A 23024-nucleotide genomic window follows, 5' to 3' on the forward strand; every position below is an offset into this window, starting at 1 on the left:
TATGGACATTAGTAATTAATCGAAGGAAATAATTTTGTTTTGACAGCGTTCGATGACCAGTTGATTTGAATTTTTGGTGCAACCCCATATTTGTACCCCATAGGTCGAAATTGGCTTTATGATTGTATTATAGAACAACCTCTTTGATTTTAGATCAAGTTGAGAGTATCTTTCGACTAACCAGTATAGTTGATTTATTTTAATTCTAATGTATTTTGTTTTTCGTCTAACGTGATGTTAATCCATAAACCGTTGATTCATCAATTCATACGCTGCTTCAAACTTCTTTAAAAATTTGAGCCGGATTATCGTTCATCAATCTTCAATTCGTTGCCTTCAAACTTTTTTGCACTACACACTGTTCTTCATTTCTTTTAAATCGTCGGAACCGATAATTGGGATATAATGGAGGGTCATCAGAATACATTTCTAAAATAGTTTGATATGTTTCGGCAGCAGATTTCTTCAAACTCAACACGTCGAAAATGTAATTATGACTGTTATTTATTGCAGAGAAATGTCAATACCATCGAATTTAAGAATTAGGTCAGGTTGGTTAATAATTGTTTACGTTGATATGTTGCATGTCTGAGAAACTTACATGCAAGTACATAGTAATATTTTTATTTAATACATCTTTGCTGAAAACAAAAAAAAGATTAAATCTCAGTATGTGATGACCTTACAATTGATGCGAGAACGTACGAGCTTTTGTGGCCATTGAATCTTCAGAATGAATACCGCCTCTGAACCGCGGTTTAGTAAAGCGCCTGAAAAGGATTTCTGGTGAAATTAATACTTTGTGATGCATAGTCTTGCAGGCGATGTAATAAAATAACGATTTAAAATGGCAGGTGTCACAAAATTTACCACCTTGTCGTGTGCGGTTTTCGTTTTTTCATTTTTCCTCTTCGTTTCGAACTGAAAAATACTTAGAAAATTAATGTAACCACGTTATTTTTTATGTAAATTATTTTAGAGGCTCTAATGTCAATTACAACATATATGTTGTGTGTGTATACTTGTTAAAATCAATCAAAGTTTCATCGAATTTAGTTGGCAATGTAAAAAAGTCGATACCATCAGGCTCCTTGATAGTTAGTCAGTTAGAAAAAACACAGGCTACAAAAATATTAAAAAACTAAAAAAATAGGTTCCGCTACCATTGACGCAATTTCCGCTGAGTAGAAATAATGGAACGATTATTTTTAATAAATATTGTTTTGTTCTTGTGGCGTATATTTATCCATAATAAAAACACAATGGTTAAAGCGAAACTGACGTCATACCTTTTCCTACTTAATCAAAAGAGGAAAGCCGTTGAACGTCATCGTTTGTTGATAGAGACTTACGATGGGCACGTTCTAATCTTAAAAACATATGACGCATAGTTTCGATACACATAAAACATAATGCCACATAAACAATGCTCTGGTAGCCCGAAAAAGTTTGAAGGTGCAAACTGCAAGAATTATTTGCTGAAGAACCAACCGAAACTGAAAAAAACAATTAGCAGAAGCCTTAAATCTAGTCCAAGAAAATATCAGCTAGTAACTATGAGCAATTCAGAAAATTCAAAGCATGGGAAAATGGCTGCCCCATTAATTGCAGGACAGGAAAATCGAAATTTCATCTGTGAAATACTGCCCAAAGCTATCCTCGGAAGTCATTTCATCATCGTCGTGGTTTTTTAACTGGCAAAGCCGATCGATTGACTCCGAGGCCAAAAAATTTTGGTGGCAAAACAATGCTTCTTTGGTGGGACCAGAGTAGCGTGGTTTATTACAAACTGTTAAAACCTGGTAAAAATGATATCGCCATCAATTTGAACCACGCTTTGATCGAAATACATCCAAAATAAGTCCGAAAACACGGTGAACAAAAGTGATTTTCAGCACGATAATGCCCCGTCTCATAAAGCAAAATCGGTCAAGGAAACGTTGAAAGCATTTCGATGGGACATTTTATCGCACCCACCATACTCTCTGGATCTTGCCTCGCCCGACCATCAGCTTTTCGCATCAATGAAATGAAGTGTTAACAGAGTCAGTTAAATTATTTTCCTCAGTTATGAATATTTCACACGGAAATGGATTAGATAGACTGTTTAGATATTTAAAACGTGGACTTTTTCTTTGTCATTCATGGCCCAGGTGTTATCGCTATGCCTAATGGATGGATTATGTTGTTGGGGCCGTTTGGCTTTTCTTATTATATTCCAAATAAAATATTCCATTGCAGGACGTTAGGTTTTCTAAATATTCTTATATTCCTTGATTTTGTTTATTATTAAGTTGCCTTGTTGATATTCTTTCGTTTTCTTCTGTTCTTGTTTGTTGACAGGTTTTTCACAGTTTTTTTCTGCGATTTTCTGTTTAATGGTGGACGAAATGTTGCACTACAGGGAGTTGCATACCATGTTGCATATTGTATGTTTATTGTTATAGTTATTAGTGCTGTTTCAAATATTAATCTGTCCAGTTATTCTCTAAACAATATCAAGTTAGATTCTGTATTACGCATACGAAGCTGTTTAGTATTGTTGATAATATTTAAAATAATTAAAACAAATAAATCAAAGCTTTACACCTTTTAATAACAATATTTTTTGTGACACCAGTTACTAACTTAGACATCATCTAAGTTACTGGTTAGCAGCATGACTCGAATGTGTTTTATCAGATTTTTCTGTGGACAATCATAACTAGAAACATCCACGACTGATTGTCAGGTGACAGCCCGTCACACCATCCCATTAGCTTGTCCACTGCTGACAGCCACAGTTTGTTTATCAGGGAAATTCACCAAAAAACATGAGCAATATTTTGAATGATCAAACTGAATGAACTTATTTTGTTGAAGCCGGAACTTATTTTGGATAGAATGCGAATTTGGTGAATGCTCATGGAGGTCGTAAGAATAAAACTGCTTTTAACTTAAGTAGATCTTTAAAATTCGTATGCTTTTAATAATTTACACCATTTTTTAATGTTATTGCATACGTAATTAATTTTTTAATGCATATTTTTATTATTAAAAAACATGGATACACGTGTATTTGGAAAATACTACTTTTTCTAAATAAACACAATACTTTTTAAATAATTTCCGGCATTTTATTGACAGAAGGTAAATATGAACCTGTAACTTACTTAAAAAGATGTCGCTGTACCATAAAGAAAAAACCCGTCAAACAGAACGGCCGGAAATGACGTGTTAAAGTGTGTGGCGGGAAATTTAATATTTTCCGGGCTTTTTCCAGTCGGAAGCGTCGAATAATGTTAAAAGTCTCTTTACTTACCGAGATTTGGGGACGATACGCTATAGGAGACACTTTAGTACACTTTAAGCCGTGATACTTTCGATCGAATGGCGTGTATGTAATATTCGTTCATATCCTTCGGCTTTGATGTCCCGGGAGTCGGTCCCGATACAGACACTGGAACGAAAAAAACGGCAAATATTTTATAAAGTTTCGATGAAAGCATCCAGCTGGAAATATTCCGGCGGAAGTAAAAGCGGCAAGTGCGCGTATAAAAAAATATGTTCCGTTTTATTACTTTTAAATATATAATTTTGTTAAATTTTACAGATATAGCCGCCCAAGCAGGGAATATTTATAGCCTAAACAATATGAATATTAATGGATGTTATTCGATATGATTTTTGATCTATTTGATTTGATCTTTTTGCAGATTTTTTCTAAAAAAATTAAAACATGTATTTGATTCAACAAAGTTTGTTTTATTAATCTCTAAAAAATTTAACAATCTGCCCATGGCAATCAGTTTTTTTATGATTTCCGTTACACTAGAATGTAGAAGATATCTTCACTAAGTGATCTGCTGTACAAAATTATAATGGAAATCGTATTCTAAAGACTATTATAACTTATTGTAAAGTCTGTCCTAACTTATTCTAAAAATTATTCTAGCTTATTCTAGAGATTACTCTATCTCACTCTATGTGTCTATTTATCAGTACTTTTTAATTAGTTTGTTTGAGGCGTATTATGGGGCATCGACGATGGTTCGCAACACTTTGCTCTGGAACCTCTAAGGCATAGCTATGTTTGATTTGCTAGTGGTACCCCACGGTTCAATATCCTGGGTCCATATGAGTCTAATTATTGACTTAGAGTTTTTGTTTGCGACCAAACTGTTTGCGATTCATCACTATATGATCAAAATGCCTTCCCAGATGTCTAACATTGTCTGCTTGCAGGAGTTCATAATTATCCATTTTTACTGCGGGAAAAAGCCTTCTACAAAGGTCGAATGTTATATGGGTAGATTTTGTGTGATGTTTTCAACCACAATTCGATTTTGTTTAGATGAAGTTGGAGGTCTCTTGTGGCTGATATTGAATCCTCGTGTGATGATTATACATATGGTCAGCATATGTTGCAAGAGTAGTGTTTCTTGAGGTCGGTAGGTCAGATATATACAAAAGATATAACAATGGACCAATGCCCTGCTAAATCCCTGAATATGTTGGATATGGATCAGTGTCCCCGTCATTCTATTTCACAATAAAATTCCTGTCTATGAGGAATGATTTTAGTAATGAAAGGGCCTGTGGAGTAAAAGCTTTTGTGTGCCACACCATGTCGAAAGCTTGAGATATATCGAGAAATGCAGCGGAGAAATATTCAACAAGTAAACATTTTTGCAAAAAAACCTTTTCTTTAGCTTTAAACGTAATTCTATTTCGCGTTTATATTATTGGACAAATCGGCAGGTAAAATATTCTATTCGATGCTTTTTATTTTTTGAGAAAATGATGTTTACAATAGTATTTTTAGGCATTTTTTTAATATATTTCATTAGTTTCGCCACAGAAGGAGCCTTTAAAATAAATAGCAAAAATGGCAAGTTTAAAGCACCAATTTAACCAGTGAACTAAATATTATAAGGGATATACTGGGAAAATTTTGTATTGAAATAATTGTATATTATCGTAATTATATATACTAATTATTATAGAAAAAATTTTAGAAACATTTCCAAGACTGCGTAGCTCCTTTTAATAAGAAAGGTACTTGAGCAAGCAAATTTGCATCGAACATCATTATCAATCCATAGCCAGCGCTTAGAGAGACTGTCGACTTATAAGGGATATACTGGGAAAATTTTGTATTGAAATAATTGTATATTATCGTAATTATATATACTAATTATTATAGAAAAAATTTTAGAAACATTTCCAAGACTGCGTAGCTCCTTTTAATAAGAAGGGTACTTGAGCAAGCAAATTTGCATCGAACATCATTATCAATCCATAGCCAGCGCTTAGAGAGACTGTCGACTTATAAGGGATATACTGGGAAAATTTTGTATTGAAATAATTGTATATTATCGTAATTATATATACTAATTATTATAGGAAAAATAGAAACATTTCCAAGACTGCGTAGCTCCTTTTAATAAGAAGGGTACTTGAGCAAGCAAATTTGCATCGAACATCATTATCAATCCATAGCCGGCGCTTAGAGAGACTGTCGACTTATAAGGGATATACTGGGAAAATTTTGTATTGAAATAATTGTATATTATCGTAATTATATATACTAATTATTATAGAAAAAATAGAAACATTTCCAAGACTGCGTAGCTCCTTTTAATAAGAAGGGTACTTGAGCAAGCAAATTTGCATCGAACATCATTATCAATCCATAGCCGGCGCTTAGAGAGACTGTCGACTTATAAGGGATATACTGGGAAAATTTTGTATTGAAATAATTGTATATTATCGTAATTATATATACTAATTATTATAGAAAAAATATTAGAAACATTTCCAAGACTGCGTAGCTCCTTTTAATAAGAAGGGTACTTGAGCAAGCAAATTTGCATCGAACATCATTATCAATCCATAGCCGGCGCTTAGAGAGACTGTCGACTTATAAGGGATATACTGGGAAAATTTTGTATTGAAATAATTGTATATTATCGTAATTATATATACTAATTATTATAGAAAAAATAGAAACATTTCCAAGACTGCGTAGCTCCTTTTAATAAGAAGGGTACTTGAGCAAGCAAATTTGCATCGAACATCATTATCAATCCATAGCCGGCGCTTAGAGAGACTGTCGACTTATAAGGGATATACTGGGAAAATTTTGTATTGAAATAATTGTATATTATCGTAATTATATATACTAATTATTATAGAAAAAAATAGAAACATTTCCAAGACTGCGTAGCTCCTTTTAATAAGAAGGGTACTTGAGCAAGCAAATTTGCATCGAACATCATTATCAATCCATAGCCGGCGCTTAGAGAGACTGTCGACTTATAAGGGATATACTGGGAAAATTTTGTATTGAAATAATTGTATATTATCGTAATTATATATACTAATTATTATAGAAAAAATATTAGAAACATTTCCAAGACTGCGTAGCTCCTTTTAATAAGAAGGGTACTTGAGCAAGCAAATTTGCATCGAACATCATTATCAATCTATAGCCGGCGCTTAGAGAGACTGTCGACTTATAAGGGATATACTGGGAAAATTTTGTAGTGAAATAATTGTATATTATCGTAATTATATATACTAATTATTATAGAAAAAATAGAAACATTTCCAAGACTGCGTAGCTCCTTTTAATAAGAAGGGTACTTGAGCAAGCAAATTTGCATCGAACATCATTATCAATCCATAGCCGGCGCTTAGAGAGACTGTCGACTTATAAGGGATATACTGGGAAAATTTTGTATTGAAATAATTGTATATTATCGTAATTATATATACTAATTATTATAGAAAAAATATTAGAAACATTTCCAAGACTGCGTAGCTCCTTTTAATAAGAAGGGTACTTGAGCAAGCAAATTTGCATCGAACATCATTATCAATCCATAGCCGGCGCTTAGAGAGACTGTCGACTTATAAGGGATATACTGGGAAAATTTTGTATTGAAATAATTGTATATTATCGTAATTATATATACTAATTATTATAGAAAAAATATTAGAAACATTTCCAAGACTGCGTAGCTCCTTTTAATAAGAAGGGTACTTGAGCAAGCAAATTTGCATCGAACATCATTATCAATCCATAGCCGGCGCTTAGAGAGACTGTCGACTTATAAGGGATATACTGGGAAAATTTTGTATTGAAATAATTGTATATTATCGTAATTATATATACTAATTATTATAGAAAAAAATAGAAACATTTCCAAGACTGCGTAGCTCCTTTTAATAAGAAGGGTACTTGAGCAAGCAAATTTGCATCGAACATCATTATCAATCCATAGCCGGCGCTTAGAGAGACTGTCGACTTATAAGGGATATACTGGGAAAATTTTGTATTGAAATAATTGTATATTATCGTATTTATATATACTAATTATTATAGAAAAAATATTAGAAACATTTCCAAGACTGCGTAGCTCCTTTTAATAAGAAGGGTACTTGAGCAAGCAAATTTGCATCGGACATCATTATCAATCTATAGCCGGCGCTTAGAGAGACTGTCGACTTATAAGGGATATACTGGGAAAATTTTGTAGTGAAATAATTGTATATTATCGTAATTATATATACTAATTATTATAGAAAAAATTTTAGAAACATTTCCAAGACTGCGTAGCTCCTTTTAATAAGAAGGGTACTTGAGCAAGCAAATTTGCATCGAACATCATTATCAATCCATAGCCAGCGCTTAGAGAGACTGTCGACTTATAAGGGATATACTGGGAAAATTTTGTATTGAAATAATTGTATATTATCGTAATTATATATACTAATTATTATAGAAAAAATTTTAGAAACATTTCCAAGACTGCGTAGCTCCTTTTAATAAGAAATGTACTTGAGCAAGCAAATTTGCATCGAACATCATTATCAATCCATAGCCGGCGCTTAGAGAGACTGTCGACTTCTCAGTCAAAACGCTGCAGAACATCGAACATTCCCTAATAAATGTTGCTACAGCTGGTAAACAGCTGCAACTCTTCTGGCCTTAGCCAATGTTAGTTCGTTATTTTTTCAGATCCTTTTCTATTATCTTGATTCATATCTTTTTCAAAGCTGTTCCATGCATCTTTCACTTATATGGGCGATTTCGTCAGAAATATGTCAAGAATTCGTTCACCCATTATTCGCTAGATATTTCCAACCCAATTTAATCTGCCTTTCTAAATCTGGTACTCAGCTATACGTTGCAGCAGTCCCTAAACAAACCATCTTAGCGAAACAAAAGGTCCTATAGATTGGCCTATTACATGTATTATTTCAGCTGTGGATGTCACTTTTTTCTTCCGAATTAGTGATCGTAAGTACCTGAACCCCGGTACTACTAACTGGCTCACGTTGAGATTTACAATAACAGACGATTCGTCGGTTGGTAATGCTTTGGGCATTTCTTCATTAGTTCTCAGCCATATAGCTGTGAAATCCGAAATATACCAAGAATCTGCTTATGTTGAGTATTTATTACATAGTCCAATGTTCACACTTCCATCAGCGTTTCGCTATTTCAGTAGGCTTATCTTTTTAGCTTTACTAATCAAACCAGCAATATGTCGCCAAATAGAAAAATATCTATAGTTGTTACATTATCCAAAGGTTAAAGCAAGAGAATAATTAGGAATGAATAAATAACAGTTGAAAGGTACTTTGACGAATATATTTTTTTTATAATTACTTTTGCTTGATATAGGCAGCATACAAATAAATTTAAAAAACCAGTTGCCTAAAAGGGATTCAAACTTGCGGCAGTCGCAAGACTACAAATCCTTAACATTGATAAATAACATATACATGAAAATATTACTAAAAACATTAACAAAAAGAATCATATTATTGCTTAGGATATCGTATTCGTCATAAAACGAAAAATAAACAAATATTACTCGATGAAGGCTCAACAGAAATATTGTAATGGAAATATTTCTATGGAAATACGTATATCGCAGAGGTGAATAAGAAAAAAAATGTTATAAGCGCATATTAAAAGGGACGTATATAGCTATAAATACGTATCGAATATATATCGAAACCTATATATCGTCGAACATTGACGAAATAAATTGAATTTTTTTAAGTATTTTATGTTCAACAGTTAATCGAAATATATACAATTTTTTTTAACAAATAAACTGAAAACATCGTCATAACATACCAGTTATTATATTGTAGTGGATGTAATATAAGGACGTCACTTCAATCTTCGAGAAAATCAATTAAATTATATGTAAATCTCTTTAAATATGAACAAAGAGGTTAAAAGACAACGTATATTTTTATATAAAATTAACGTATTAGCCTTATATATTATGATATATGGGTATCTTTGAAAGCTGTTTTATCGCGTTCATATCTGAAATACATTTATATATGTTTTCATTCGCAGAAACAGTTAAAAGTCACGTGGAGGCAGGTCTGGCAAGTATGAGGCGCAGAGAACGCCTGAGACTGAGATGACACTAACTAAAGAGAGCAAATTTTAAGAATGGTGACACACATGGTTGTCACATTTTGCACTCTTGCCTAAGGACAATCATAAATGTCAAACAGTGACAATAAATTTATGACTATGCCCCAGCAGGATTCAAAATTGCGACTATCGAAAGGATATGAGATGTGAGTTCACTGCTATTTTAGATAGACTTTATCTACTCAACAAAAATCTAGAGAAGTTTTCCAAGAAGGTTCATTTTTCTTCTTAAATAACAAAAAACATTTGTATAAATAAAATTAGGTTTTCTGTTTGAACGACAAAACTTACTAGACGACCTGGTACAATATACTCAAACTTGTAAATTCCTAACTCAATAAATTTTAAAAAACTCATAAATGTCCCAGGCCCAATATACAAGGTAATAAATAGACAAAATTCGGAATCAATTATAAACCGAATTAATTACGGACCCCAGGCGAAGATATTAAATAAAGTATAATTTGCTCCATAATTTCGCGATAAAATCCTTCCCCCACCCCCTTCGCCGCCAGCAGGCCGCCGGAAAAATATCATAATTAATTTCTCGTATTTATCAGTTTCAGTTCCGCGGGGTACGTGCCTCGCCGGCTCACCGGCAAACTTGGCATTCATTGTTTCGGCCTATCGGGCCATCTCCCCCCCCCCTTCACCTTCACCCTCAGCTGCCGCCGTCGATTCCTATCGGAAAATCGGGGGGCACTTTCTCGCTCCCCCGGCTATAAAACGATTAAGAGAACCCTTAAAAGACTAAGCTTTTTATTTATTTATTCGCGCTCTTATTAATGGCCGTTTTAAATTAAAGAACTGGCGAAAATGATTATCAGGTTCCGCGAGGGGGAGCACGACGCTACCAGGTCGCGTGGCAGGGGAGCGGGAATTTTTTCAAGCAATTTTTTAAGCGTCTTTAGGTTGCCGGTGGGATTAAGATTTTCGTTAAAAATGGATTTGTTCGGTGTATTTTAAATGTATTGTATTTGCATATATAAATAATTTTAATCCTTGTATATTTAACATTAGCATCTTTTGTTAGATAAGATTGGGGAAAGGGTTATGCGATTTTTCGAGATGGATTTAAAGTCGCATATTTCCGGTAACAGTAACTCAATAAAAACATACTCTAGAATGATTGAAATAAAACAATCCATAAAACATTCTAGAACAAACGTAGCGCCATTTATTTATTCCGAGTTAGTTCGAAAAATATGTAAGTGAACTAAGCCCGAAGCAGACAAAGATTATTCGCTATGGAAAGTAACTCGGAGATTTAAGAGACCAATTATTAGTGTGCCATCTATAAAAAAATAATTGAAATGAATGAGTTCGACGCAACGATGAAAAAACTGAATTATTCGCAAAAAAATTAGTTAACGTATTCCAGCCGAATAATATATCCTTTTTGTCAGCTCGATCTAGCTGTTAATCTATTTTCTCTAATGGAAATTGCCACAGATATTGACAAATATCTGTGGCAATTATATATGGGAAGCAATACATTTATTTACTATATTCAATATATTGAACTTTAAAGTATATTTTGGGCAAAAATTTCTTAATTCATAGTTTTTTATTTTATAATATTAGTTGAAATATGAAAACCATTTTGAGAGTGTTTTAAATAAATTAACTGTATATAAATAAAATATAGTATTAAAATTATATTTTTTAAATTCCCTCTGTTAGATCCCCTGTAATAAAAAAACCAGCTTTATGCGCCCTCTGGTTGCTTGGATGAACAAAACTCGGAAACAAATTTATAAAGGAAACCTAATTGACTGTCAGTAGTTAACCCTATTGAAATGATGTCTATTAAAAATCAAACTTTGTATTAGATAATATATCGAAGCCCAATTATAAGGTTTATTTATATATTTAATGAAACGATCAAACTTAAGTGAACCTAATTCCCATTACATTAATGTATTCAAGTGACCTAGCAAATATTTGCTGACTTGGTCCTTTTATAAGAGTGTATATTATACAGTTTGTGTTAATTTAGTTAATATATTATACAGTTTGAAATATTATCATTAGGAATTTTATTACCAGTATACTTAGTTATATGATTATAGTTACATTTCGTCTACATTCCTGTTAACTTTGCATCTGAAGCTTTAAGGTTACAAGAGGTGGATTGAAGGCGCCTGAAGATCCCTAGACATAAGCAGTTCCAATTAAGAAACATTCAAGCTTTGAGAATAAGTAGATGTGAACTAATATAGTCTACTGCTGTTTAGACAGAAGCTTGCAGTTCACGATGAACGCCCACCAAAGACGAATGTAGTAGTTCAGATTCTCAGGCATAGACCATTGAGATCTAGAGACATCAAAGAACGTCCCACACAAAGATAGTATGGAAATGTGGGTAGAAGAAATGCCATTTTGAAGATCTTCAAACGCAAACTGGCGGACAAAAGTACAAGCGAGGGAAATAATGTTTTTTTTTAATTAGAACTATAAGATGTCTAGTCGGAACAACGACCACCTCCATCCCTGTGATCGTTTCTTTAACAGGAGATGTTTTATTATGTGACTGTTAACATACCTGACTACGAAAATCAGTATTCGAACACTAGACGAGGTGCTTATGTGACTGAATGATGGTGATGAGTAAGTCGTCTCGACATAGGCAGTTTGATTTATATTCTTTACATATTATTCTTCGTCCCTACACAAATAAAAGAGTATTTTAAGCAAATTAAAAGTTCCATTGTTTTGTCCCCTTCATATTTATTAAATGATGAAGTTGTTACTATATCACTGTAAAACACTTCCATATTCCGAGATCATAATGTGTCCATATACACATCCGAAATAGTTAGATCTTTGCTTGTGGAGCATCAGAGTATCATCAAACAACTTCCCTGGCTAGTTAAATACCTAGACCTAGAAGTAGAACACTCAACGAATCTATTCCGCAAATAATTGAAACTGATTTAGAAACAAAGTTAAAGCATCATTACCAAATAAATATTGCGTATATGTCAGGTGTTCATATTATTTTAACCATTTCCTGTAATTAACACTCTTGGAAAAACGGAGGAGTGGCAGAACAGAAATCAAACTTGCTAAAATGTTTTCTAACATTTAATAATATAATAATATTTTTCAGAAAATGCATATGAATGCAGTTAAATTAAAGTGTTAAATACATTATTTAGTCGTTTTTACAGAAATAATTCTCTCTAACCAGTAACCAGTAACTTCGAATAGGAAGAAGGTAGTAGCCCCCCTTGCCAGTAAAATTCGTTATAAAGATAAGCACTTTACTGCTAAATATTGAATTGTTGCGATTTTTATTGAAAATATTTTTTATCGTGTTGCAGCTGCACTGAATATTAATATGGACACTGTCACTGAAACATCTCAAATATTGAAAAATATTATCTTGGATTCACCGAAAAGAAACCGTCACCATACGAAATGGGTGACGAATCAAGATCAACTTGATATTAGCTCAATCAGAGATCAAATTTATGAAATAAATAAAAACAGCAAGTAGTTGTTTCCAATAAAGAAACAATAAACATAATTTAATAGAGTTATTTTAAAGGAAACAGTTAGTCTGAAAAGTGCCTATAGAAAGCGTAGAGGTAGGCAGCTCCTTTGATGGTTATAGGACATTCCCTTATAGGCTATTGGGTAATATAATATTTGAATGGTGAAAAGATATAAATGACGACGATAAGACCCACGAAAAGGTCTAATGTAACTCCCTGACACTGCTTTTACACAGTTTTTAAAAACATATAATAAAACAAAGGAAGACATATTATTTCAACTTGTGTGTTTTGATGAGAGATGGATACTGGATGGATTCAGAATGGGACCAATATACCCAATATACTCATGACAAGATAATAATAAAATAGTGTTAAGACAACAGAAGTTGATGGAAACATTTATTACTAATTAATTGCAGATATATTGTGGTGGAAACAGGTAAATAATTAATTTACAATAACTGTAGGAAATCTTATTGTAGAGTGTGAAAGATTTATGTGCACAGATATGTATGTAATAGTTAAGAATAAACATGAGCATTTGGTTCAAGTGTGTGAGAATAGAAATAATATTAACTGTTTTAGAGATTTATCAATAAAGATGTGTACAGGTAGTAACAGAACAAACTAAGGAGAAACACAATGATATCAAAGTGACTCTACAAGGAAACACTGTACCGAAAGAAACACGAACTAATTGTAAAAGGTAAATGTGCTCTCTAATGAAAGTAAAACATATTACTTGGATTTACAATTATTCATTAGGTAGATTATGCCTCCAGGTGATACCACTACATAAAAAGCGGTCTAAGAATTTTAGCTCATATCGAAAAGAGTTCAATCCAAGCTAATAAAATACAACCCTGTCCTATAAACTATAATATTTATTATAATTAATTGTAGTTTTAAATTCTTCCATAACATATGCATTAGATGTACTATAATGTTAAAATAAATTATTGCTGAGAACAGTATATTTTATTCAGTTTAGAATTCGGTTGTATATCAAAGCCAAAATGAACTAAACGCAAAGTTAATGTGGCAACATTGTGACGTTTTGACGTCATCACTGTTTCATTGAACTGACTATATATTTGTCGTTTTGCGTTCTAAATTCACATCATCAGTAGTATAGAGAAAATCTTGTTAACTTTGTAGCGTATCCTGTAGAGTACCGCGGGTTTAAATGACCCAAATCGTCACCCTTTTAATAGACCCCATAGAGGATAAAACACTCGCCTCGTTCATAGTTACTGAATGGGACAGAATGTATCTGATTCCGACAAAATACTTCTTTCAACGGCTCATTGATCAAGTCAGACGTCCGACAATGTCCCAAGCAACTGATTTAATGAACGTTTCTCGTCGAGATGCCGGCGTAATTCAATTATAGCTTCCTTCTCGTCTCGCTTTTTTTTATTCCGGCTACCGCAACCGATTTAAACGCCCCTTTCAATCTGAAAATGACCATTGAGAACGAGAGTCTCTCTCTCGCGCGCTCTGTCTCTCTCTCCACAGTACGCTCCTTTTATTTTAGTTAATTTAATATTTTATCTGGCGTCGGAGGAGGCGGTGTGGCGTTAATTGAACCGGGTTTTGAAGTAGATGTGTCGATGTGACTTTTGCCATTGTGGACTTTTAATTAAAGAGCGAGGTTTTTTATTTTTAGGTTTCTTTCTGACCGGACAATTCTAAAACTGCGAACTCGTTGGATTCGTCTTTTTCTATTAATACTCATTTTTTGTAGAAAAACGTTCACTAATGGAAATTGTATAATTATTAATTCAGTAATATTAGGTCTAAACATTAGAGGTAAAACATTTATTTTTAATATTAATAATTTGCTCTTTTCGCTATGCAAATTTCTGTTACTGCAATTTTTTGGAAATTAAATATAATTAAAAAAAGGTTAATGTAAAAGTATACATTAAGACCAGAAGAAATTTGGACGTCCCAAATCTATAACAAAACAAAGTATGTAAAAGTATACATTAAGACCACAAAAATTTGGACGTCCCAAATCTATAACAAAGCAAAGTATGTAAAAGTGTACATTAAGACCAGAAGATGTTTGAACGTCCCAAATCTATAACAAAGCAGGAAGAAACCACTATTTCAAATGAAGCAAGAGAAATGTGACAACTACTAACTACTAACTGTAAAGAGTCGTTTTCTATCTGCGCTTTCCTAAAAATGAACGGAAAAAGCTGGACGGATGGGTCTGAATTTCAGATGTTTATGCGAGGTGCGATCAAAAGGCAAATAGGCCTCAGAAGCACGCCTGTAGGCTGTTGAGCATGGTGGTGGTAGCCTGATCGTTTTTGGAGGAAAATTTTTGGACAACACAGTGACCCTGGTCCCTGAACGGTTTGCTACAGTAAAACTGAAACAAAAAAATCACGTAGATGACAAAATAGCCATCATAATTGCCAGATGTCGGTCCTCTCAAATTATCCCGAAATAGAAGAATCGATGCCCATCGAGCTCAGCAGTGTTATGCGAATATTTACAAAATAAAACAAAGAAATTGAACTCAGTTAATTGAACTTGATTAATAAAATAATAAGATATAAAATAATTATTAAAATATGTAAACAACTAATTAAAAGTTAGTACGGCCAGTTTGGCGAGGACAAAATTTAACGAATAATGCATTTTTTTTTAATAATAAGATTTGAAAAAAACTCAGTTTAGTAAAGCATAATTTATGTATTCTATTATTATTGGAAGGCCATAATAATAGCACACATATATATTTCGTTAAGATAATAATTTGTATACAGATAAAAAATAGAGTGTATAAGAGTCACTATTCGATTAGCTTTAGATCAGAGGAAAATCAAATCTTGTTTTGAAAAAATTGAAAATATCGCCTATAATATTTTATTATATTCACCATATTGTTGTCATATTTATTTATGCATGAGAAAGCTATGTATTCTTTATACGTTAGTGTGAAAACAACTAATATTATATGCTAGAAGCAGCAATATCTTATTTATGGATCCAATAGTTTATCAAAATATATCTGAGAACTTAGATTAACGTTTATATTGTTTCAATAGTATTTTAACGAATGCAACGAAATGTCTCTGTTGGGTATTTCAGTAACTGTATTGTCGGTTTTCGAAATAAAACTGAAATGCGTTCGCTAAAAAATGTGTTGATTTGCAAGTGCCACAATTTACAAAAAAAAATCACCATCACATCGAGTCCCAGCTATGCAACTATATCAAAAAATCCGAAATTAAATGCTACGTAGAGACATTCCAAATAACTGTGTTTTTTAAAGTTAAGCTATTAGTATTATTAAGCTAAAATCTGGATGACTGTTAAATATTATATGCAGATATTTTGAATGAATGTGTTTTTTTCACTAAATCTAAATTTGACAAACAATTAACTAAAGTGTAATTTATATATTAACGAAATTGTAAATAGTTAATTGCATTTTATCTCTTTTCCAAATTATCTTAAAAATTTTTTATCTCAGTTAAATGGAATATTCTTTTTATTTTTTATACGTACAAATTTGAAAGGAATTATAAAATATGTGGCCACTTTATTTTTAACGAAGTTTTTCAAATTCAATCTGTAAGTATTTTAAATTGTTATTTTATACAAAAATATAACTTGCACCGAAAGTGCAGAGTTCTAAGATTTCAAACGTAAATGTAGCTTAAATATACTAATTTTAAGAATTTTTATATATTTAACATCCAGGTCCATTGTAGTCGAGTGGCTGTACTACTTCGACGTTTTTATGTTCAAGAAATTCACTTCATTCATTTCTTCGCTGACCGTTGGTATCCTTAGGTCATTCTGGATGTCCTTATTTCTAATATGCAGTAGACCGAAAACCATAGTGCGGAAACCATGGACGGTGCGTTGGAAGTTTGGATCATATTGATATTTAATTATTTATCCAAGCTTATAATTATACAGTAGGTGGGTCCACGCTGGTTTCAACATTTTCTTGTACAATAAAAATTTGTTGTCGAGCGACAATTCGGACTATCGTCCAAGAAACCATCACAAATTTTTAAGGAATATTTATGGAAAATAATTTCAATTTCAACAACTGCAACAGTTAACGTCATAATAAATATTTGTTGTCATGTATTTTTGTCAAAACGTAGCTGTATAAGAACTGTTTACCATATACATTGTTGAAACCAAAGCTGATATAGGTTTAAATTGATTTTGCACAAAGAAGAAATAATAATCATACCACCATCTATTTTAATTGAAATTATAGGTTATTAAAGCCGAAAATACGTGTCTAAAAATACTAATAGTACTATAATTTTTAATTTTTTTATGATGATGATGCAGTGAAATATTTCCACGTATTTTGAGGGGATCCAATATTGGAAAGTGAAGAATTTTTCATCAAGGCATCAATCATCAACCAGATCCAGTAGAAATCAAAAGCAACGGTATCTGCTGATTATGACGGGTGAAGAAGAGTTATTCATGAAATCCCCTGCAAGTTTTAATTGAATTTGCAGGATGTGATCGAAAATGTGTGAACCCATGCTACTAAATCACATGATAACGTTTTTATTTCTATAATTACAATTTACATTTAACTCGTCACCAAGAACTTAGCATTATCTTCCTTGGTATCAACGCTTTGCAATTGTTTGTGAAGTTTCTATTACATATTATCAGGTCACCAATTCTGACGCCGGCGTTTGCATTAATTTAGAGACAGTTATATTTTAAAGGTGCTATAGTATGGCTTCACCAAATAAGTATTGGAAAAATATATTTTATTACATCTTTATTAGATACGCTTAGTACAATCTTAATTATAAATTAATTTATTACCACATTTCATTTGTACTTGGATTAATTCACAAGAAAGACGAGTGCGAGAAAATACATCAATATGTATTCCTCGATACACTTTATAGAAGTTCGTATGGTTTGGTTCACTTCAATCTCTTGACATCCTGCGCGCTGTCCAGCAGTTGTATTGCTTCCACGTTAGTATGATTTAGTAATCTTCTTTCGTATTTCAAGGCAAAATCTTGGATAACTTCGCAAATCCATTTGATTTCCAGGTCATCGTGCAGTTCTTCGTTGGTTACTTAGCGAAGGGCATTGGTAATCAATCGAAGAACCTTGTTTTGATAGTGTTGGATGACTAGTTGATTTGAATTTTTAGTGCAACCTCTCTGCTTAGTGCTCTTTGATTTTAGATCAAGTTGAGAGATCTCCCGGCTAACCAGTATAGTTTATTGATTTTGGTTCTAATGTGTTTTACTTACATGATGTTTCCAATTTAAGCAACCGTCAAAATGAATTCCAAGATATTTAGCTGGTTCTGCTTGAGGAATCGGGCATCCATTGAGTGATATAATTAATTTTTTATTATTTCGCCTCAATACAAAATTAACGTGGACAGATTTGGAGCTATTAAGTTGAATTTTCCAATCTTTCGTCCATTTATAGATTTTGTTTACTGCCACTTGTATTTTTTCTACTGCCCTAGGCAGAGATATGTCGTTTGCCATAATAATTGTATCGTCAGCAAGGGTTCCAAGTAGTGTTTCTTTTATTGTTGGAATGTAGAGCAGATATAGGAGACGTCCTAAGACGCTACCTTGTGGAACTCCAGCCGAAATAGTTTTAAATGTCGAGAATGCCATTTTGTGCGATACTCTAAATTTTCTTCCGAAAAGATATGACTCCAGAAATTGACAATAGTCAAACGGTAACAATTTGCTCATCTTATAGATTCATCCCGAAAGCCAAACCCGATCGAAAGCTTGTGAGACATCCAGGAATATTGCAGGACAGTATTTCTTTTCTTCAAACGCTTTTTCAATCGCCACAGTTACTCTGTGCATTTGATGGATTGTTGAATGGTGATTTAGAGAACCGAACTGGAAATTTGATATTATTACAAAATTTTTAACACATTTAAATATTAGTTTCTCAAATAGCTTTGATATTGCAGGTAGCAGCGAAATAGACCTGTAAGATTTGACTTTTTCTGCAGATTTGTCAGGTTTTTTGAACATAATTATTTGTGCCACCTTAAAGCGTTCCGGAGCATGCTTCAGTCTTAAACAGGCATTAGATATATATGTCAACATGCAAAAAAAATGCAGCATTAAAATCGAATTATTTTTTCCGCGACCTTCTCTCGCGAAATATAACATAAAAACGGCATTCTATAAATAAAAATAAAGGAATGCAAATGGCGGCGATATTATTTTAATAATGCATGAGCAATCTCACTTATTCCTTTCCGTTAATTCAGTACGAGCGCCGCTAATAATAATAATACGGTACTTAAGTCCCCGCCCTATATCCAGGGGACGGTTTTCGCCACGTCACCGACCTAATAAATTACCATGTACTATATATAGTTAAAATTTGTCGTGTAGATTATTAATGGGCGTATGAAAGAATGAGGGAAGTTATTTGTGCGAAATAAAAATCAGATCAAGGATACAACAAGCGACCGAATGACGAGGCGCTTGAAAAAAAAAGAGCAGGACGCAGTGCGCGACCGGTGGACTGAGGAGGGGGAGGGCGGCGAAGAGGAAGAGAAAGGCGCTACAGCGACAGCAGTCACGGAAAGATTTACAAGCTATTTGAACGACCACGTGCGACTCATTCTATCAAAGGGCTTTTATGGGAAAATTTATAGATCGACGCTGCGCGCACCCGTGACTATAAAAGGCCGATTTTTTACCCTCTTTCCGCTCTTGTAGAATGCGACCTGACCTCAAAAACCGATCGTTTGAATGGAAATCATAAACTGCCACCGTAAAAAACTGGAAAATACTTATAACGTTGCTCATAGCAACAGCTACCATGTTCGGATTCCTCGCTAAATCATTTATAATGTTTCCCAGGCGAGTTCGAAACATGTACACTTAAGCAGGATCGTTTGTGACTTGTCGTGATAGTTGTAGAGGGTGTTTTTCTTTTGTGGAGTGACATACTTGAAAATCTTTGATATTTCTATTCTGGAATCATTGGAAATCTAACAAGTTTAATGTCATCACAACATATGCACAAATGTATGTCCACAATACTTACTAAACTTGTGGAGCAATTCTTATTAGAGTCAAAAAAATGTAAACAGCAAGAGAAAACATATCGCCAATATGCTTACTGATGTTGAAGATTATGCCAATATATTTTACCCATCAGATAACTCCTAATATGTCATTTCTTTTTATTAATATACACACTCAACTAAATTAAAAATAATAACGTTTTATAATAACATAAAATGGTTTTGCTAATAATAATAATTATTATTCATGCCTGAGCATTGCCTTATTTTCATAGAATAATTAATTTCGACAATAAAAAATGATGACACCTGGAATATAACGTGAAGCAAAAGCCCCGATACTATTTTGATTGCCTATAACTTTGCTAAAAAAAAGATAAGTAAGTTTGATTTTCATAAAAAGTTTGTTTGGACTTTACATGTTTTTTTGTTATGATGATGATTTGTCAAAACAAGGTTCTTCCATTGATTACCAATGCTTATCGCTACGTAACCAACGAAGAACCGCACGATGACCTGGAAATCAAATGGATTTCCGATGTTACCCAAGATTTCGCCTTGAAACACGAAATAAGATTACTAAATCATACCAACGTGGAAGCAATACAACTGCTGGACAGCGCACGGGATGTCAGGAGATTGAAGCGAACCAAACCATATGAACTTACATAAAGTGTATACATTTAGTTTAAACTATAGCTATAAGTTATTATAATTTTATAATTTGGAAATATATATTTAGGTATTTTATTGCTTGTGAATTAATCCAAGTACAAATGAAATGTAATAAATTAATTTATAATTAAGATTGTACTGAGCGTATCTAATAAAGTTGTTATTAAAATAATGATGATAATTTTTTCAACATGATGAAATAAAGAAATATGCGAAAAAACTAATAAATTAAGGAAAAAGAAAGATATATAAATAAGAAAAGATTAAAATATATTAAAATTGAGAGATGTAAAAAAACTTAATGTAAAACAAGGGAAAATTTAAGTTCAGCAAAAGACCATTATTTAAGAACAATAATTATCATTTTAACTAGTAAGTCTGAATAGGAATGTCCATTAAATCATATTACAAGATAACGGTATGTAAAGTGTACTCATAATAATTGAATTCTATTAATATATAATTAAATAATTTAAAACTCTACAACGGATTTGTTTAAAGTATTGTCCATCTATACTGGCACTGCACTGTGATGATTCATAAGTCACAACAAGTAATAATCAGAAGGAGTAAGGTCTGGATAATACTTCCTGTGGGTTAGTATTTTGCAAGAATTACATTGTAATGTCTTTTCTCGTATTCCGGCTTGTAGTCGATAGCGATCCCCATTGATAATTTTAGGTTTCTTCAATTTATTTGAGTCTCAAGAATGCTTTTTGCATTAGGTGTCAAAGCCCCCACTGAGGCATAGTTGTCACAAACTTTACACAGCATCCGATGCCCTTCAACTAACTTTTTCTTCAAACTGCAGCAAAGAAATAAAACATTCCCACAAATGCGATTTATTCGGTACAAATTCAGACACTTTCAAGGAACTGAAAACGTTTTTGTTCACACTCCGACAAAATGACATATATTGAAAATAAAGACTATTAGTGAGGACAAATGTACCCGATGCAATTTAACATACAGTAATACCATGTATTGTAGTTCCTTTAAAATTAACTTATAGGCCTTTTATATAAGCATAAATATTATTTTAAAATAATGTATAGAGGTTTATTTCAATGTTTTAGTAATTGGTTAGAGTTTGAAAAAAATTGTAACCTATTATATGGTAATTGTTTAAAAAAATTAAAATGATTAAATTCTAGCAAAATCAAGGCAAAAACATACTGATTTTTCATGATTTCTAAGATTAACAGTAATATTAGAGTATCACTTACAAGCCAAAAAAATGTTGAATATAAATTACTTTAAAGGCTTTTATGAAGCTTTTTATTCAAACTCAAATAAGCGCGGTTTATTTCCTCACACGCCTATATTCTCTCTTTTTATAGTATGGACGTAAAATTAACAATAAAAAAAGCAATCTAAATAAAAAAAAATCTCGCCGTCCCAATTGGATAACAGTTGATTGGATTTAAACTTGACAAATCCGTTTAAATTCTCACGTTAATTGATGAGCGACGCTTGAAGCGGGACGCGCCGAAGCACAACAAAACACCAAACAGCAATAAAACCGACTCGGCGGAGAGAAAAAAAACAATATAGCAAAAAAACGGGAGAAGATGAAATGACAGGATCGGGATTCTTTTCGCCCCGTCGTTCCGGGTTCATCCCCCTCGATAAACCTTCAAAAATCATAACGCCGTCCCGGAATTCCGGAACCGGCAAATTGTTTCCCGCCAACGACCGCAAAACTTTCAAACTTCGATTTCGGCATCCAGAAACAAGCGAACTTTTTCGTTTAACTTGATAAACCTCGGTAATTTTCGACGATGGTCCCCCCATCTCTCGCTCGCTCTCTCTCTCTCTCTACAACCTCCCCCTCCCCCGCCGGTCTCATCGACGAGCCCGATCCGAAAACAAAACGACGAGAAAAAAGTTTTCGCCAATCACATTCCTCTTTTTTTATGTCGGCGTTTTTTTCTCTCCTCTGCCGTTGTTGTTTGGGGGACAGCGATGTTTTGATTACATCCGGTGAAATATATCGGCGATATTTGCCGAGAAAATATTAGCGGAGTTTGGGAGGGCGTGCTGTTTTCGTTTGGCCGGGCGCTTGTCCGGCCGCAAATCCCCCTCGAGCCCCCGCCGACTGGTTGAGTTTGGAGTTATTTGTTTCTAAGTGGTTATATCTGCTTGTTTTTTTTTGAAATCTATATGGGCTTAAGTTACGACAAAACACCTCTAAATCCATTCCAATTATATTGTCTCGATTCCTCAAGCATATCGGGTTCAAGACAGTGGAGCACTTAGTCCGTGCATTACCGTAATTTGAAAATACACAAGCTTTTGTATCTTATATAATTGACAGGAATTTAGACAAGAGCATCGCTTTTCAGGACGTATG

General features: G+C 33.1%; 1 protein-coding gene across 2 annotated transcripts in view; it reads right to left on the reverse strand.

Annotated features, from left to right (window-relative positions):
* The window catches only part of LOC143193013 (uncharacterized), a 313088-nt gene that overhangs the window by 259430 nt on the left and 30634 nt on the right, over positions 1-23024 (reverse strand). Inside the window, exon 1 of one of the 2 annotated variants that reach the window (XM_076398933.1) lies at positions 3302-3440. The exons of the other annotated variant lie outside the window; for it this stretch is intronic. The gene's annotated coding sequence lies outside the window, so the exon portion shown is untranslated. Of the gene's footprint in view, positions 1-3301; positions 3441-23024 lie in introns of those variants that run through there. 2 annotated transcript variants of the gene reach the window in all.

Source organism: Rhynchophorus ferrugineus, unplaced genomic scaffold (assembly GCF_030347505.1).
Source record: "Rhynchophorus ferrugineus isolate W39M unplaced genomic scaffold, kcgeb_rfMv2 rfM1, whole genome shotgun sequence".
NCBI lineage: Eukaryota > Metazoa > Arthropoda > Insecta > Coleoptera > Curculionidae > Rhynchophorus > Rhynchophorus ferrugineus.